We start from the raw sequence: 20,119 nt of genomic DNA, 5'->3' as shown, positions 1-20,119 counted from the left end.
CTTGCTGAAGCCATCATGGACTGCCTCTTTATGTGATTTGATATTGACTGTTGTCTCCGAGCCATCAATAAATTATTATAATTTTATTTTATATTTGTTTAGTGAGTCCTAGCTTCTTGTTTTGTTTTGTTTTGATATGCCACAATAGGCTGCTCATGTGTGCTAGTTTGATTATTGGTGCCTTTGAAGCTCTAATATCCTGTCACCGGGTAGTTAGTTCTGTAACTAAGTATGTGCACACAGAAGTCTGTTAAATTTTCCAGTATGGGTTCAGCTCAGGTGTCCAGGCAGTTGGTCAGCAAGTGTGTGGTACAGGCTCTCACCTACAGTCCTAGAGAGGCATGGGTGATTGGTGCAGGCACTGGACTCTGGCTGTGGTAGGGGATCACACGCTGAGCCAGGCAGGGGTCTGACAGCTGCCCCTGAAAGTCTGAAAGGAAAGTGTGTCCCTATTCCTTAGGGCCAGTAGGTAGGTGAGTTTTGTAGCCGGACTATGAGCACCCCACTCTGTTGGCTGTAAAGACTCGAGGACATCACTTTTTCTTAGACTCCTGTAGCAGTTGACTAGATGGTTTAGGTGACATCACCAGTCCTCAAGCCCATGTTGCGGATGTAAAAGTGTCTACTTAAGGGGCAGGGCTGTTTCGAGGGTCACAAATCTGCCACTTCACAGCTGAAACAGTTGAAGTTAAACTTCAGGTGTTTGCCCTGTTGTACTGTGGTAGTGAGGGCTAATGCTGTTGTGATGGGACCCCACAAGTCTATACAGGGGTGTAAGACACTCAAAGTCTGCAGACCCCTTATGCCTGTGCCTAGCAAAGGAGCTGTGCCGACCCTGAGTTCCAGGCTTAGGGGAGCCAGTAGCTTATTTATTCCCTCTCTAAGGCCAGGAGAATGGGTCAGGGTGACTTTTGGGATCTACTTCAGGCCCAGGGGAGTCAGACTTCAGAAGACCAGACCAGTGCAGAGCGGGGAGGGAGGAGGTAAAAGGGAGAGAGGTTTTTCCCAAATGGACTTTTTTTTCTTTAATCCCCGCAAAAGGCCGCACGCATGTACTTATCTTTAGCCACTTGGGAGCTGCTTTTCCCTGTTTTGGAGTGTCCAAGCAGAATCTCTGCTGCCGGATCTCTCTCAGTGTGGAAACTGCTTCCCGAGCACGTGCACAGCTGTTTGCCTGCTTCACTGTGGACCCGGCACAGCTGAAAAGTTTCAGTTCCACCACTGCCGCTCTGGTGCTGCTAGCTTCTTCTGAACCGTCTCCCTCTTCCCCCGCCACTCAGTCTGATTCCTCAACTTTGCCTTGTTCAAGGCTCCTAGATATTCATATATAATCAAATCACTTGTTTTTCCAGGTCTTTGTTGTAAGAGGGATGTAGGAAGCGTCTGACTACACGGCCATCTTGGCCCCACCTCCGAAAATTCAATCTAAGCAAGCAGAAGAAAAGAAAAAGTAAATTAGAGCAGAAATAAATGAAATTGAAAATTGGATATTAATAGAGAAAATCAACAAAACCAAAAGCTTGTTCTTTGAAAAGATTAGTAAAATCGATAATCCTCTTGCCAAGATATCCAAAAATAAAATATTCAAATTACTAATATTAGAAATGAAAGTGGGGCAATCACTACTGACTTCATGGACATTAAAAGAATATTATGAACTTTATGCCCACAAATTTGATAGATGAAATGGACCAATTCATTTGAAGACACAATCTACCACCAAACATGCACAAGGAGAAGTAATCTGAACAGGTCTACATCTATTAAAGAAATTGAATTAATAATGAATAATCTTCTGGACTGAGGAGCCAACATGGCACTATATACAGAAGCACCATGCCATCCCTCTGCAGCAAAGACCCAAAAAACTAAGTAAAACAGATACAAACTTCAGTCCTTGAACCCTAAGCATCAAATGAAGGAATAAAAAACTCCATCAAGCACTGAATGGAATAAGAAACTGACAGAGAACAGAGAATGAGGAGAGCTACAGAGTGGAGATCTCTTACCAGCTAATGTAGCATGGATTCACCATCTTGGACCTTAGCCACCAAGGACCATAGACAGGGAGTACAGGAAGGCTACTTCAAGGAGCTCTCAACAGGAGACAGAAAATCCGGTAACCAGGACTACAGCTTTCCCACCCCTAATCCTTCCCTCTATGCAGCCTCTGCCACTTTCCAACAGGCTGTGGTCCCTCAGCCGGAGAGACACCAGCTCACTGCTGTCCGGGTCTGCTCCACTCCCACCGGCCGGCCACTTCAGTGACATTTTTTTTTCCTTTCCCTTCTTCCGCCCTCCTAGCCCCATGCATCACCCATGCCCCTTCTTGACAGGCTGAGTCACACAGCTCAGCTAGAGAGCCACCAGTACAGGGCTTTGCTGGGTCTGCCTTGCCCCCACCCTCCGAATCCTACCACACTGCCATTTTATTTATTTATTTTTCTTTTTTCCTTCATTTTTTCTTTTTTTTTTTTCTCTTTTTTATCTTCTTTCACTCATTCGCTTAGCTCCGCATATAACATCTTCCTTCCTGCCTATCTGCACCATGCACTAAGTGCCATGCCTCTGAGCAACACCAGCATGGTCCCCCAGACCCCACCTTGCACTGCCTCCCAGCCCTGCCCCGTTGCCCCAGTTCATGCCACATGCTACCCACCCCCGCCACCCCACTTCCACTGGACCTGCCCTGCTGCACCATAGCTAAGTGACCGGCCCTGCCCACCTGGACAAGTTGATGAGAAGTATTGTGCCCACAGATGAGCAAGCAATAAAACATGCCCAGTCCACCTGCCCAGATATAACCAAATAAAACAAAAAAGCAGCACAAAACAAACAAATCTACAGGCAATAAATGAAGAAAATAATTCCTGAGTGTCCCGGAGGCAGCAGACAATATCAAAACATTAAAAAACAGGACAGGATAGCTCCAGAAAATGACTAAAATAAAACACCAGATGATCTTCCAGTAGAAGAAAAGGCACTGAAACTTTCTGATAGGGAAATCATACTCTAATATTCAGGGTTCTCCAAGAGATGAAGGAAACAGCAGACAAAATTAAGGAAAAAATAGACAAAATCTGGGAATACACAGACAAAGCAATGGAAGATTCAGGAAAATAATACAGGAACAAAATTTCAAAATAAATAAACAACTAGAAATCGTACAAAAACAGCAGAGAAATCCAAAAGATAAACAACAAGATTTCAAAAATGGACAGTGCAATAGAAGGCTTTAGGAACCTTCTTTTGAAACAACAGAAGACAGGATCAGTGAAATTGAAGACAAATCCTTGGATACCACTTTGAGGAAAAATCAGAGAAAAGAATGAAGAAATCCTGAAAACAATGTGGGATACAATCAAAAGCAAAAAACTGCATGTGATCAGAGTTCCAGAACAGGGAGAGAAAATGGAAAATGCAGAGATGATCATGGAAGATTTGCTGACAGAAAATTTCCTTAATATCATGAAAGACAAAAAGCCAACCATCCAAGAATCTCAAAGAACTCGGTATAGGATAGATCCTGTCTTAGTCATCTAGTGCTGCTCTAACAGAAATACCACAGGTGGATGGCTTTAACAAAGAGAAGTTTATTCTCTCACAGTCCAGTAGGCTACAAGTCCAAATTCAGGGCATCAGCTCCAGAAAGACCTCTCTCTCTGTCGGCTCTGGAGGAAGGTCCTTGTGATACATCACTCTTCCCTTGGTCTAGTAGCATCTCAGCACAGGAACTTCAGGTCCAAATGACGCACTCTGCTCCCAGCACTGCTTTCTTGGTGGTATGAGGTTCCCCTGTGTCTCTGCTTGCTTCTCTCTTTTATATCTCAAAAGAGATTGGATTAAGACACTATCTTATCTTGTAAACCTCATCAACATAACCTCATCACAGTGATAGAATTTACAACACAGAAGGAGATCACATATAACCTTATCATAGTGATAGAGTTTACAACACATAAGGAAATCACATCAGATTTACAAAATGGTACACAATCATACAATACTGGGAATCATGACCAGCCAAGCTGACAGATATTTTTAGGGGACACAATTCAATCCATGACAGACCCCAAAAGAAAATCCCCAAGGCATATCATAATCACACTTGCTAAAACCAAAAACAAAAAAGAATCCTGAGAGCAGTTCGAGAAAAAAAAAAAAGTCACATACAAGGGGAAACAATAAGACTAAGCTCTGATTACTCGGCAGAAACCATGGAAGCAAGAAGGCAATGGGATGACGTACATAAAACCTTGAAAGAAAAAAACTGCCAATCAAGAATAATATATCCTGTAAAACTCTCCCTCAAATACGATGGCAAAATTAGGACATTTCCAGATAAATAGAAATTAAGGGAATATGTAAAAACCCAAACAAATTGACAAGAATTATTAAAGGAAGTCCTTCAGTTAGAGAACCAACAACATCAGACAACAACCTGAATCTAGGATACAAGACAGCATCAGTCAGATGCTAGCCTAAGTAATGAACTCTCAAGGATAAAACAAAACTAAAAGATTCACAACAGGGAACCAGAGAGGCCAGTCTGTAAATGACAACAACGTCAGAACAATGAAAGAGGGAATAAACAGTGTAGGTATAGAACTTTCAAATGGAGAAGAAGTCAAGGCAATATCAAGTAATAAAAGACTGGTTTAAACTTAGGAAAACAGGGGTAAATTTCAAGGTAACCACAAAGAAAGTTAACAAATCTACTCATCAAAATAAAGAAGAAAAACATAAAGTTTCAGTAAACACAAATTCTACAAAAACTAAAGAAAGAAAAAAAATTCACAAACAAAAGGAATTCAGCACAGGAGAGTAAGAAGAACAAAGTAAATGTCAGCACCCAAAAAAAAGGACTATAAAATGACAGCAATAAATGCACACCTATCAATAATCACACTGAATATAAATGGTTTAAATGCAGCCATAAAGAGATAGAGTGACAGAATGTATAAAAAAAACAGGACCCATGAATATGCTGTCTACAAGAGACACACCTTAGAAACAAAGACCTAAATATATTAAAAAATCAAAGAAAGGAAAAAAATACATCAAGCAAACAGCAATCAAAAAAGAGAGCAATACTAATCTCAGATAAAATGACTTTAAAACAAAATCTACCATAAAAGACAAGACTGAGATCTTCTAAAAATTAAACATGTGTGCTAATCAAAAGACTTCACCAAAAGAGTAAAAAGAGAACCTACAGACTGGAAAATTTTTTTTGCTATGACAAATCCAACAAAGGTCTAATCTCTAAAATCTACAGGAAAATCCAACACCTCTACAACAAAAAGACAAAAATCCAATTTAAAAAATGGGCAAAGGATATGAACATACACTTCACCAAAGAAGACATTCAGATGGCTAACAGACACATGCGGAAATGCCCCCCAATCACTAGCCATTAGAGAAATGCAAATCAAAACTACAATGAGACACCATATCATACAAACTTTACTGGCACGAATTAAAAAACCAGAAAATAACAAATGTTGGAGAGGCTTCTAGGAGCTTGGAACTCTTATGCACTGCTGGTGGGGATGTAAAATGGTACAACCATTTTGGAAAAAAGATATGATGCTTCCTTAAAAAGCTAGAAATAGAAATACCATACTATCCAGCAATCCCACTCCTAGGAATATATCCTAGAGAAATAAGAGCCGTCACATGAATAGACATATGCACACCATGTTTTCTGCAGCATTATTCACAAAAGCAAAAAGATGGAAACAACCTAAGTTCCCATCAACAGATAAATGGATAAACAAACTATGGTACATACACACAGTGGAATACTACGCAACAATAAAGAACAATGATGAATCACGAAACATCTCACAACATGGATTAATCTGGAGGGCTTTATGCTGGGTAAAATAAGTTAATCAGAAAAGGACAAATACTGTATGAGATCACTATTATAAAAACTCATGAAGAGGTTTACCCACAGAAAGAAAAAATCTTTAATGGTTACAAGGGAGGGGAGGGGTGGGGAGGGAAAAACACTAAATAGGCAATAGATAAGTAATGGTTTTGGTGAAGGCTAAGACAGTACACATTACTAGGGAAGTCAGCACAACTTGACCAAAGCAAGGTCATGGAAGCTTCACAGACACATCCAAACTCCCTGAGGGACCAAACTACTGGGCTGAGGACTGGGGACCATGGTCTCACGGGACAGCTAGCTCAATTGGCATAACATAGTTTATAAAGAAAATGTTCTACATCCTACTTTGGTGAGTAACGTCTGGGGTCTTAAAAGCTTGTAAGCAGCCATCTAAGATACTCCACTGGTCCCACCCGGTCTGGAGCAAGGGAGAATGAAGAAAACGAAGACACAAGGGGAAGGTTAGTCCAAAGGACTAATGGACCACTACTACCACAGCCTCCATCAGACTGAGTTTAACACAGTTAGATGATGAGCAGCTACCACCGGCAACTGCTCTGACAGGGATCACAATAGAAGGTCCCAGACAGAGCTGGATATAAATGTAGAACAAAATTCTAACTTCTAAAATAAGGCCAGGCTTACTGGTCCGACAGAGACTGGAGAAATCCCGAGAGTATGGCCCCCGGACACTCTTTTAACTCAGTGTACTGAAGTCATTCCCTTCAGCCAAAGATTAGACAGGCCCATAAAACAAAATGAGACTAAATGGGCACACCAGCCCCGGGGCAGGGTTGAAAAGGCGGGAGAGGACAGGAAAGCTGGTAATGGGGAGCCCAAGGTCAAGAAGGGGAGAGCATTAACTTGTCATGGGGTTGGCAAACAATGTTACAAAACAATATGTGTATTAATTGTTTAATGAGGAACTAATTTGCTCTGTAAACCTTTATCTAAAGTACAATAAAAAAGAGAAAAATAATAATAATTAATAACTTCCAAAAAAGAATGCAACAGAACAAAATGTTTTCACCGGTGAATACTAGCATACATTTAAAGAAGAGTTAACATTGTTCTTTCTCAGACTCTTCCAAAAAACACAAAGAAGGGAGAACTTACCAACTCATTCTATGAGACCTATTACCGTAATACTAAAACCAAACACATTATTAGGAAGGAAAATTACAGACCAACATCTCTCATAAACATAGATGCAAAATTCCTCAAGAAAATGTTAGCAAATCTACCACAACACAGTGATTTTTATCGCAAGTATGCAAGGCTGGCTTGTTATTGATTGAAACCTATCCCCAAAATTATGTGTTATAAATCCTAACCACTATATCTGTGATTATAATCGCATTTGGGAATGGTTTGTCTTTGTTAATGAGACAGGATTAGTGTAGGGTGTTAATCTATTTTGAGATATAAAAGATATTAAACAAGCAAGCAAAAGAAGCAGAGCTGGGGAAGAGAGATGTCAAGTCACGTGATGATTGCCCTGAGCATAAGTTCAAAAAAGGAAGGACCTTCCTCCAGAGCTGACAGAGACAAAAAGCCTTTCCCTAGAGCTGGCGCCCGGATTCAGACTCGTAGCCTCCTAAACTTGAGAAAATAAATTTCTGCTTTTTAAAGTCATCCACTTGTGGTATTTCTCTTATAGCAGCACTAGATAATTAAGACAGAATTTGGTAGGGAGAAGTGGGGGTGCTGCTCTAACAAATGCCTACAGTGTGGAAGTGGTTTTGGAATTAGCTCATAGATGGAGGTTGGAAGAGTTTTAAGGTGCCTAATAGTAAAAGCCTAGATTGCCTCAAAAGACTGTTGGTAGAATTATGGACGTCAAAGGCAATTCTGGTGAGGGCTCAGAAGGAAATTAGGAGAGCTGTAGAGAAAGTCTCTGTCATCTTAGAGAATAGATATGGAGCCAGCGAAGGAATGTTGCTAGAAACGTGGACGATAAATGTGCCTCTGGTGAAGATTTAAAAGAAAATGATCAACGTGTGATTGAACAATGGAAGAAGGGCAATTCTTTTTATGCAGTGGCAAAGAGCTTGTCTGAATTGTGTACAAATGTTTGATGGAAGGTAGAACTTTGTAGGTAATGAACTTGGATATCTGGCTGATGAGATTTCTAAGCAAGATCTTCTTAAAGGGGCTGTGTAGTTTCTCCTTGTCGCTTATAGTAAAATGTGAGAGGAAAGAGATGGACTTAAAAATAATCTATGCAAAATGAAAATAGAACTTAAAGACTTGGAAAAATCTGTAGTACAAACTAAGGACATGTGTCCTAGAATGTTCACCAAGGACATGGCTACACAATCTTTTGTTAAAGAGATTAAGCCTTTGTCTGATGGATCTAACCAACTACCACATCAGAAAACCCAGCAGCTTAGACAAAAGGGGACAGAGAAAACAAAAGTAAAGAACACTATCTGCTTCTTGGAATTCTGGCAGGAAACAGGCCAAAGGAGCTACATCTGTTGTTCTCCAAGAAACGAAAAGGATCATCCTTGGAGCAGCTTGGTGATCAGCAGAACTATTGGAAGGAGCATGGGAAGCAATTCCTTCTCAGTTTCAATGGGTGGGGCCACAGTCTCCTGGATCACAAAGGGTGGAGCCACAGCCTCATAGGTTTCAAAGAGTCAAATCTTCTTTGCCAGAGTGTGGGGCTGCTGTTAAGCTGTGCCAGGGGGATGAAATTGTTACCCAAAGCTGAGGGGGTGGGGCTGCCATGCCCAAGGGGCAGAAGAATGGGAACTGCCAGGACCGTGGGGGTAGGGTTGCCAGTCAGATAGACTAAGAGAATGAGGATGCCCAAAGCCAAGGGAGCAAAGTTGCCATGCCAGTGGGCCTGGAAGGCAGAGATGAAGCCCAGGGCCAAGAAGCCTACACCCAGAATCCAGAGAGCGTGGCTAATACCCAAAGTCTAGAGGGCAGAGCCATTGCCCAGAGAATCCCAAAGAACAAAGAATTATTTTCAAGCTTTGAGAGCTAATGTAAATTGTTTTGCTGGCTTTTGCACTTGCTTGGGGCCCATTATCTCTTCTTTCCCTCCAATTTCTCTCATTTGTAATGGAAATGTCTACCTTGTGCCTATTCCACCATTGTACTTTGGAAGCAGAGAACTTACATTCTAGATTGCCACCGGCTCACAGATGAAGAGAAATTTTGCCTCAGGATGTAATATGTCTCACCAGTATTTGATTTAGATGATTATAAGATGAGATTTTAGACTTGGAGTTTATTTAAGACTTTTGACATGATGTGATGGGGTGAATGTGTTTTGTATGTGGCAAGGACATCAATTTTTGGAGGCCAAAGTGTGAAATGTTATGGATTGAATTGTGTCCCCCAAAAATATATGTTGTAAATCCTAACCACTATATCTGTGGTTATAATCGCATTTGGATTATGTTAATGAGACAGGATTAGTGTATGGTGTGTCTTAAGTCAACCTCTTTTGAGATATAAAAAGAGATTACACAAGCCAGCAAAATAAGCAGAGATGGGGGAAGAGAGATGTCAAGCCACATAAAGATGGCCCAGGAACAGAAGCTCAAAACAGACAAGGACTTTCCTCCAGAGCTGACAGAGAGAGAAAGCATTTCCCTAGAGCTGGAACCCTGAATTCAGACTTGAAGCCTCCTAAACTGTAAGAAAATAAATGTCTGTGTGTTAAAGCCATCCACCTGTGCTATTTCTGTTATCACAGCACCAGATAAATAAGACATGGTTCAACCTTCAAAAATGAATTAATGTAATTTATAATATTGCATTTGTCAGTTTGTCATACTGTGGGGGCTCATATGCCACTGGTATTCAAATAGCAGCAGAGTTACCAGTGGTGGACAAGTTTCAGCTGGGCTTTCAGACTAAGACAGACTTGTCTGACTAAGAAGGACCTGTGGTCTACTTCTGAAAAAAATTAGCCGGTGAAAACCTGATGAAGAGCAAGAGAACATTGTCTGATACTGTGCTGGAAGATGAGCCCCTCAGGTTAGAGGGCACTCAAAAGATGACTAGGGAAGAGCTGCCTCCTCAAAGTAGAGTTGACCTTAATGATGTAGATGGAGTCAAGCTTTTGTGACCTTCATTTGCTGATGTGGCACAACTAAAAATGAGAAGATATAGCTGCAAACATCCATTAATTATCAGAACGTGGAATGTACGAAGTATGAATCTAGGAAGATTGGAAATAGTGAAAAATTAAATAGAACCCATAAACATAGATATTCTAGGCATTAGTGAGCTAAAATGGACTGGTACTGGCCATTTTTAATCAGACAATCATATGATCTACTACAACGAGAATGACAAATTGAAGAGGAATGGCATTCCATTCATTGTCAAAAAGAACATTTCAAGATCTATCCTGAGTACAACACTGTCAATGATAGGGTAATATCCATATACCTACTAAGAAGGTCAGTTAATACGACTGTTATTCAAATTTACACACCAACCACTAAGGCCAAAGATGAAGAAATTAAAGATTTTTACCAATTTCTGCAGTCTGAAACTGATCAAACATGCATGTAATCAAGACACACTGATAATTGCTGGTGATTGGAATACAAAAGTTGGAGACAAAGAAGAATGACTGGTAGTTGGAAAATATGGCCTTGGTGATAGAAACGATGCTGGAGCTCGCCAACGCCTTTTTTCACCAACATAAATGGTGACTATACACGTGGACCTCACCGGATGGAATACACAGGAATCAAATCGACTGCATCTATGGAAAGAGAGAATGGAAAAGCTCAATATCATCAGTCAGAACAAGGACAGGGGCCGACTGCAGAACAGACCATCAACTGCTCATATGCAAGTTCAAGCTGAAGCTGAAGAAGAGTACAACAAATCCATGGGAGCCAAGTACGACCTTGAATATATCCCACCTGAATTTAGAGACCATCTCAAGACTAGATTTGATGCCTTGAACACTAATGACAGAAGACCAGACCAGTTGTGGAAGGACATCAGGAAAGCCAAAGTTCATTAAAAAGACAGGAAAGAAAGAAAGGACCAAAATGGAGGTCCAAAGAGACTCTGAAACTTGCTCTGAACACAGAGTAGCAAAAGCAAATGGAGGAAAGGATGAAGTAAAAGAGCCGAACAGAATATTTCAAAGGGCAGCTCAAGAATACAAAGAAAAGTATTATAATGACATGTGCAAAGACCTGGAGTTAGGAAACCAAAAGGGAAGAACACACTCGGCATTTCCCAAGCTGAAAGAAGCAAAGAAAAAATTCAAGTCTCGAGTTGCAGTAGAGAAGGATTCTATGGGAAAAATACTGAACGACATAGGAAGCATGAAAAGAAGATGGAAGGAAAACACAGAGTCACTGTACCAAAAGAATTGGTCGACATTCCAACATTTCAAACCTGTTGCTGTCGAGTTGATTCCAACTCATAGTGATCCTAGACAGAGTAGAACTGCCCCATAGGGCTTCCAAGGAGCAGCTGGTGTATTCGAACTGTTAACCTTTTGGTTAGCAGCCAAGGATGAGTGAGCACTTCCAGCCCTGCATCCGTTTGTTGAAACATCTCAGTTGGCATTCCGTCAATTTCTGGGGCTTGTTTTCACCAATGGCTTCAGTGCAGCTTGGAGTTCTTCCTTCAGTACCATCGGTTCTTGATCATATACTACCTCCTAAAATGTTTGAGGGGCCTTGGTGGGTTTGGCTGCTAACAAAAAGGTTGGCAGTTTGAACAGAAAAAGGGGACATTATGTGGTTTGAAGTCAAGAAAAGTGTGCATCAGTGTTGTATCCTTTCACCATGGTTATTCAATCTGTATGCTGGGCAAATAATCCGAGAAGCTGGACTATATGAAGAAGAATGGGACATCAGGATTGGAGGAAGAATCATTAACAACCTGCGATATGCAGATGACACAATCTTGCTTGCTGAAAGTGAAGAGGACTTGAAGCACTTACTGATGATTAAAGACCACAGCCTTCAGTATGGATTACACCTCAACATAAAGAAAACAAAAGTCCTCACAATTGGACCAGTAAGCAACATCATGATAAAAGGAGAAAAGATTGAAATCATCAAGGATTTCATCTCACTTGGATCCACAATTAACAACCATGGAAGCAGCAGTCAAGAAATCAAAAGACTGCCCAGCTACCACCACTGACTGCTCTGACCAGGATCACAACAGAGGGTTCTGGACAGAGCTGGTGAAGGAAGTAGAGCATAATTCTAACTCACAAAAAAGAGACCAGATTTACTGGCCTAAAGGAGACTGGAGAAACCCCGAGAGTATGGCCCCCAGACACCCTTTTAGCTCAGTGGTGAAGTTACCTCCGAGGTTCACTGTTCAGCCTGGGAGTGGACAGCCCCGTAAAACCAAATGAGACTAACGAGGTACAGGAGTCCAGGGACAGGGGCCAGAAGGCAGAAGGGGACAAGGAAGCTGGTGATAGGGAACCCAAGGTTGAGTAAGGATATTGTTGATGTGTTGTGAGATTGTTAACCGTTGTCATAGAACAACATTTATAGTAACTGTGAAATGAGAACTATTTGTTCTGTAAGCCTTCATCTTAAGTGAGAATAACAGCACAATTGGAAGAGCATAGTCAGTGTCACTGAACGGTGCATGTAGAAATTTTTGAAATGGTGTATCTTTGGCTATGTGTATTTTCACCAAAAAAAAAGGTTGAGAAGTTAGAGGGTTGATGTGTTGTGGGGTTGTTAACCAATGTCGTAAAACAATATGTGTACTACTGTTTCATGAGAAACCATTTGTTCTGTAAGCCTTCACCTGAAGTACAATAAAAAAAAGAAAGAAATCAAAAGACACATTGCATTGGGCAAATCTTCTGCAAAAGACCTCTTTAAAGTGTTAAAAAGCAAAGATGTCACCTTGAGGACTAAGGTGCGCCTTACCCAAGCCATGGTGTTTTCAATCGCCTCATATGCATGTGAAAGCTGGACCATGATTAAGGAAGACGAAAGAAGAATTGACACCCTGGAATTGTGGTGTTGGCGAAGAATATTGAATATAACATGGACTGCCAAAAGAATAAACAAATCTGTCTTGGAAGAAGTAAAGCCAGAGTGCTCCTTAGAAGCCAGAATGATGAGACTTTGTCTCATGTACTTTGGACATGTTATTGGGAGAGACCAGTCCCTGAAGAAGGACATCATGCTTGGTAAAGTAGAAGGTCAGTAAGAAAGAGGAACACCCCCAACGAGATGGATTGACACAGTGACTGCAACAATGAACTCAAGCACAGCAATGATCATGGGGATGGAGCAGGTCCAGGCAGTGTTTCATTCTGTTGTACATAGCTATCACTCAGAACTGACTCGACAGCACTTAATAACAACAACAACATCATATCAGTAGGTTAAAGAGAAAATATCACATAATCACATCACTAGATGCAGAAAAACATTTTACAGAATTCAACAGACCTTCATGATAAAAAAAAAAAAAGTCAGTGTTATGGATTGAATTCTCTCCCCCAAAAATGTGTATCAACTTGGCTAGCCATGATTCCCAGTATTGCGTGGTTGTCCACCATTTTGTGATCTGATGTGATTTTCCTATGTGTTGTAAATCTTACCTCTATGACATTAATGTGGAGGCAGTTATGTTAATGAGGCATGACCCAGTCTACAAGATTAGGTTGTATCTTGAGTCAAAATCTTTTGAGATATAAAAGAGAGAAGCCAGCAGAGAGACAAGAAGACCTCATACCACCAAGAAAGTAGTGCCAAGAGCAGAGCACATCGTTTGGACTTGGGATCCCTGCACTGAGAAGCTCCTAGATCAGGGGTAAATTGATGACAAGGACCTTCCTCAAGAGCCGACAAAGACAGGAAGCCTTCACCCAGAGCTGGTGCCCTGAATTCGGACTTCTAGCCAACTAGACTATGAGAGGACAAATTTCTGTTTGTTAAAGAAATCTGCTTGTGGTATTTCTGTTATAGCAGCACCAGATAAATAAGACACTCAGCAAACTAGGAATAGAAAGTAATTTCCTCAATATGATAAAGAACATCTACAAAAAACCTGCAACTAACATCATACTTGTGAGAAAGCAGATGCTTTTCCCCTAAGATTGAGAAGACAAGGATGTCCCCTCTCACCACTCCTATTCAACATATCCTGGAAGTCTTAACTAATACAATTAGACAAGAGAAGTAAATGAAAGGTATATAGATTGGGAAGGAAGAAATAAAACTGTCTTTGTTTGCATATGATATTATGATCTCTATGTATAAAATTCCAAGAAGTCAACAACAAAAAAAACTCCTGCAACTGATAAGCGATTATAGCAAGGTTGCAGGATACAAGGTTAATATACAAGAGTCAGTTGCCTTCCCATATACCAGTAATGAACAACACCATTTACCTTAGCACTCCAAGAATGAAATAAGTATAAATATAACAAAATATATAGAAGATCTATATGGAGGAAACTGTGAAACTCTGATAAAAAAAATCAAGGAAGATCTATATAAATGGAGATATTCCATGTTCATGGATCAAAACTCATTGCCATCGAGTCAATTCCGACCCATAGCAACCCTATAGGACAGTGTAGAACTGCTGCACAGGGTTTCCAAGGCTGTAATCTTTACGGAAGCAGACTGTGACATCTTTCTCCCACAGAGTAGCTGGTGGATTCGATCCGCCAACCTTTTGGTTAGCAGCTGAGCACTTAACCACTGTACCACCAAGTCTCCTTGTTCATGGATAAGAAGACTCAATATTGATAAGATGTCCATTCTTCCTAACTTAATCTGTAGAGTCAACCCAGTCCCAGCAAGTTATTTTGTGGATATTGACAAACTGATTATAAAGTTTATATGGAAAGGCAAGAAGCACAATAGCCAACACAATACTGAAGAACGGAGTTAGAGGACAAACACTAGAAAACAGAGTTGGAAGACTGACAAACAATGATCAAGACAGTGTGGACTGGTGAAGGAGTAAATAAGTAAATCAGTGAAACAGCACAGAAAGCTCAGAAAAAGACCCGCACAGATATAGTCAACTGATACTTGATTTTGTTCCAACAACACTGGCCTCCTTTCAGTTCCTTCAATGCACCAAGCTCTGTTTTGGCTCAAATTCTTCAGGCAAGGTCTTCTATCAGCCTGTAATGTTCTCTTTCGTGTCAATCCTTCTAATCACCTCTCAATTTTTTGGCCTGCCTGCAACCTAGGACACTTCCACAATAATGAACTTACCTGGCTCCTTCCCTCTGATATCAGAGGAATAGAAAATCCTCCTCTAAATCTAAGCTATCTATTTGCAGTCTAGATGCCAATACTTTTCTCTGCTTCCAAAACATTTTCTATTGATTATCTACTCTCCTGCTTATATCTTCAAATTCTTTCATTGTTTACTATGCCTCCCTTTTGTATGTAAACACGTTCTCAGGATATAAATACACTTCCCTCTGAAACAAATTTTTAGAAAGAGTAGTTTACTTTTCCTTTTTCTGCCTTCTCACACTCCCATTTTCTCTGCAACCCACTGCAATCAGACTTCTGTCCCCTCCACTCCCCCAAAGACTACTTTTAATAAAATAACTATGCCCTTCTAATTGCCAAATCCAGTAGACATCTTTCAGCCCTTATTTCACTTGGTCTCTCTGCTGTACTTGATAAGATCGACCACTTCCTGCATTAAATTTTTTTTCTATGGCTTTCATAACTTTTTTTCCACTGGAGCCTTCTACTTCTCTGGATCTTCTTTCTTGGTTTCTTTCATGAACTCTTCGTATATTTACCCCTAAATTCTAGTGTTCTCCAGAGGTCCATCCTCAGACTCCTTCTCTTCCCATTTTATACATGCTCTCATTTACACAATGGTTTTAACTATTACCTGTATGCAGATAATTCCTGAGTATAGTTTTCCCTCCCAGTAGTCTCACCTGAGCTCCATGCCAACATATCTCTTTTGGATTCTGTGGTGCACCACCAGACCTCCCGTTCAGAACTGAGGCACTCACTCCTCCAGCTATCAGGCGTGTTGGCTGCTGATGGCTCACAACTGCATACCTCGCTGGGAATTACTCTCCAGTAAAAGGAATTGTCTCATCCCAGTTTATGCCCACCCTCCTCCAGCCTCGCCGCTAATCTCCACCAGGGACAGCACACATCCAGTGACTAGTTAATAGGGGAGATACAAAGGTTTGGCCCCTTCATTTCAATTTGGGACAACTCTGAAGGACCATCCCAATTCCAGAGCTCTCCATAGATTGGCTGAGATCTCTGTTGTAACTGTATCACAGTTCAACTTTCTTTTCTGTTCAATCCTGCTTCCCTTTCATCCCTTACAGGTGTTGTTCCTGAGTGTCCAATAAGTCTCCTGCACACAAATCTCCATCTAAAACAATATCCCAACTGCCTATTAGTATACAGATCATACTTGTTTCCATGCCTCAGCATAGGCCTATAACCAGTGAATGACTATGAAGGAATACATTAGATAATTTATGTGGCCTACATAAAGTTCTGATATATAACTGAACCACACACACAAAAAAGCTACTTTCTCCTCTTATGCCCATATCAACCTCCCCACTAGATTTGAACATATTGGACAGGGATCACGTCTTTTCATTTTTGTATTTCCAGTGTTAGAGACTCATCTGGCACAAAAAAGGCAACAAACTCTATTGCTGAATAAGTGAAGAAAATTAATAAATAACTGGATGAACCTACTCTTGCCGTCAGTGGTTTTAAACCACATCTGCAAATTATTTGGTACTCCGGTCACTGAGAGGTGGGGTCTATGTCCTCTCACCTTGAATCTGGTTGGGACTGTGACTGCTTCAACCAACAGAATGGGGAAGAAGTGATGACTTATGATTGTTGAACCCAGGTAAAAAGGTTATACAGCTTCCACCAGGGACCCTTGGGATGCTCACTCTGGAGGAAACCAGCTGCCTTGTAAGAAGTTGGACTACCCTAAGACCACAATGCTGAAGACACCATGAATAGACACTCCAGTAAATAGCCCCAGTTGAGCTCTCAGCCAACAGCCAGCATCTGCCAACCATGTAAATGAGTCATCTTGGATGTCAAACCCAGTGAATGTTCACGTGACTATAGGCCCAGTCAACATCTGACTGCAACCTCATGAGACCCCCAAGAAAAAATGGACAAGCCAAGCCCTTCCTAAATTCCTGATCCACAAAACTATGATCAAAGTAAAATGGTTGTTTTAAGCCCCTAAGTTTTGGGGTAATTTATTATTCAGCAGTAGTAACCAGAAAAATTCGTATCTGAGATGTATGGAACTACTTAACATGTTTGATTTTTTACAGTCTACTTTCCAAAATTAGACTTATAGATTTATTATTGTGATATCTGATAAAGCTCTTCATTATTTACCTCATTTGCATGCTCAGTCATGGAAGGTAAAGCTGTATACACATGATGAAGAAGGTTTTCATTAATATAATTTTCCATGTACAGAAGTATTGACCTAGAAATCAGACCGTATAAAAGAAAATATAAATTCTAGCTTCAGTTCTTCTATTTACTTGTTTCTATGACTTTGGTTAATTCTCTTTAAATTTCTGAGCCTCAGTACCTTTGTATAATAATATTTGTCATGGCTGCTACCCAAGATTATAGTGTAAAGTATTAGATAAAATACTATATGTTCAACAAGTTTGTAAACTATAGAATGTAAACTTATAGCTTACAAAGTTGTTTTACCTGTTTTATTTTGCTATAATAATTCTTATACTATTACCCTTGATGGTATCCATGATAAATATTATTATACAATATTTATTAATAAGTCTTATAGGACTAGTTGGAATACAGTATAGGAGGAGAAAGAACAGTGGTCTATCTACTAGTGAAAGAAGAGCTGAGTACCAGGCCCAGCTTAAATAACCAAAAGTAGTTATACGAAAGGAAATAAATCCATATATCTCAATATCTTGGTGCTTCAAGTGAGAATGTAAAGCAGAAGTTGGGTTTATTAAAAAAAAAAAAATCAAGGTCAGAATAACCTTTCTGGAAAAAGAAAATTAGCCAGTATGGTGAAATGCAAAGCTACAAAGAAAGCACATGCAGAAATGGTCTAGTTATCAGATGAACTAAATGCAAAAGAGAACTTCGGAGTTTAGTATGAAGAAAGCCTATTTCTCAAAGGCAACAAAATAGAAGACTCTTTTATTTTCAATCTTTACTGTGAACTATCTTTAGAGATATTTTTATATTAAATACCGTATCTCAAAGGCAGAAACTGTATTTTATTTTGCATTAGTAGACCATAACAAGCATTCACTGAATGAATAAAATGCAAGATATCATTAATTTCTTAGATATAATAGATATGATTCCAAAAGTGGAATAAAAAATCCTTGGCTTGAGTGTCAGCTCTGCCATTTACTAGTTCTAAGACTTCGGATAAACCACATTCTCTCAGGCTCAGTCTCCTTGTTAGTGAAGTAAGGATTCTTTCGTTACACAATTAGTTAGAATTCATTCTATGCCAAGCTTCCCACAGAGAATATAAAGTTCAGTAAGAATGCTTCCTGCCACCAAGAAGTCTAGTGAAACAGAGCTTTAAACAAATAAATTCAATAAAGTGTGCTTGGCAAACAATGAAGGAACATGGGAGTGCCATCACAGAAGATGGCAGAGTAGGAAGATCCAGGAATTGGTCCTTCCACCAAACAACTATTGAGCTAGCAAGGATTGTCTGAATTAACTATTTTGGAACTCTGGAGTCTAGTCAGACACTTGCAGCATCCAGGGGAGTACTTGATGAAGAAAGAGGCTGGTAAATTCTGGTGAATTTCAGCATCTTGCCAAGTAGCCATGGGGATTGTGGCCTGTGTTCCCAGTATGGCTTGCCAGTGTCAGTCAGGGTGGGTACCAGGGACCTTGACCTCCAAAAATTGGTGTTGTGAGTTTTGATATGACTGGTGGCTCACTGAGAGGTCAGTACAGGGGTTGGCCATTGCTTCAACCCCCATGGGCTTAAGTTGCTTCCCCACCAGCATAGATCGAGGGTATTTAAAGCAGCCAAACATCCTTTTTTTCTTTCTTTCTTTATCCCTTTCTTTCTATCTGTCTTATAGGAGCTAAGCATTTAAGGAAATCTCTATCGGGTCACTAGCTGACTATGCAGATAAAAACTTCAGTGAACACAAATAACAAGGAATATATAGTCTTGGCAAAAATAGTTTGGAAAAGTCACGAAATAAATGGATGACAGCAGCCTTCACCAAGCAACAACAGCAATCCCTGGGGAGGAGGCAGAATCTGATTTCCAGAGTTATCACATTACAATATTCAAAATTTCTTGTTCTCAATAAAATGTTACAAAATATACAAAGAAACAGAAAGCTTTGGCTGCTCACAGAGAAAAAAGAAATTGACAAAACTGTCCCTGAGGAAACCCAGACTTTGAATTTATTAGAAAAAGACTTTAAAAAATTAACTGTATTATATGTTCAAAGGACTGAAGGAAACCACAGAAAAAGAACTAAAGGAAATTAGGAAAACTGTATGAACAAGTAAGGAATATCAATAAAGAGGTAGAAATTAAAAAAAAAAAAAGCAAATGGAAATTCTGGAACTGAGAAGTACAATGGCTGAAATAAAAAATTTACTAGAGGGATTCAGCAACATAATGTAATCAGGCAGAAAAAGAATCAGCAAACTTGAAGATAGGGAAATTGAAAGTATACAGTCTTAGGTGCAGACTATGCCGAAAGGAAAATGAATGAAGAGAAATGAACAGAGCCTAAGGGACCTACGGGACACCATCAAGCATACCAATATATGCATTATGGGAATCCCAGAAGAAAAAGGGAGGGCAGAAAAAGATTAAACAAATAGTAGTCAAACTCTTCCCAAGTCTGATGAAAGATAAGAATATACACTTCCAAGAAGCTCAAAGAACTCTAAGCAGAATAAGCTCAAACAGATCCACACTGAGACACATTATAATCAAATTGTCAAAAGACAAAGACTCTTGAAAGCAAGAGAAAAGTGACTTGTCACATACAAGGAATCCTCAATATTAACAGCTGATTTCTCATCAGAAACCTTGGAGGCTAAAAGGCAGTGGGATGATATACTTTTTTTTTTTTTATTGTTGTAGTTAAACAAAGTTTACATTTCAAGTTAGTCTCCCATACAAAATTTTATACATACATTGTTATGTGACCCTAATTGCTCACCCCATTCTATGACAGCACACTCCTCCTTTCCGCCCCTG

Source organism: Trichechus manatus, unplaced genomic scaffold (genome assembly GCF_000243295.1).
Source record: "Trichechus manatus latirostris isolate Lorelei unplaced genomic scaffold, TriManLat1.0 scaffold00015, whole genome shotgun sequence".
Classification (NCBI taxonomy): Eukaryota; Metazoa; Chordata; class Mammalia; order Sirenia; family Trichechidae; genus Trichechus; species Trichechus manatus.
The sequence above is the reverse complement of the archived record's forward strand: the minus strand, read 5'-3'. Positions refer to the sequence as shown.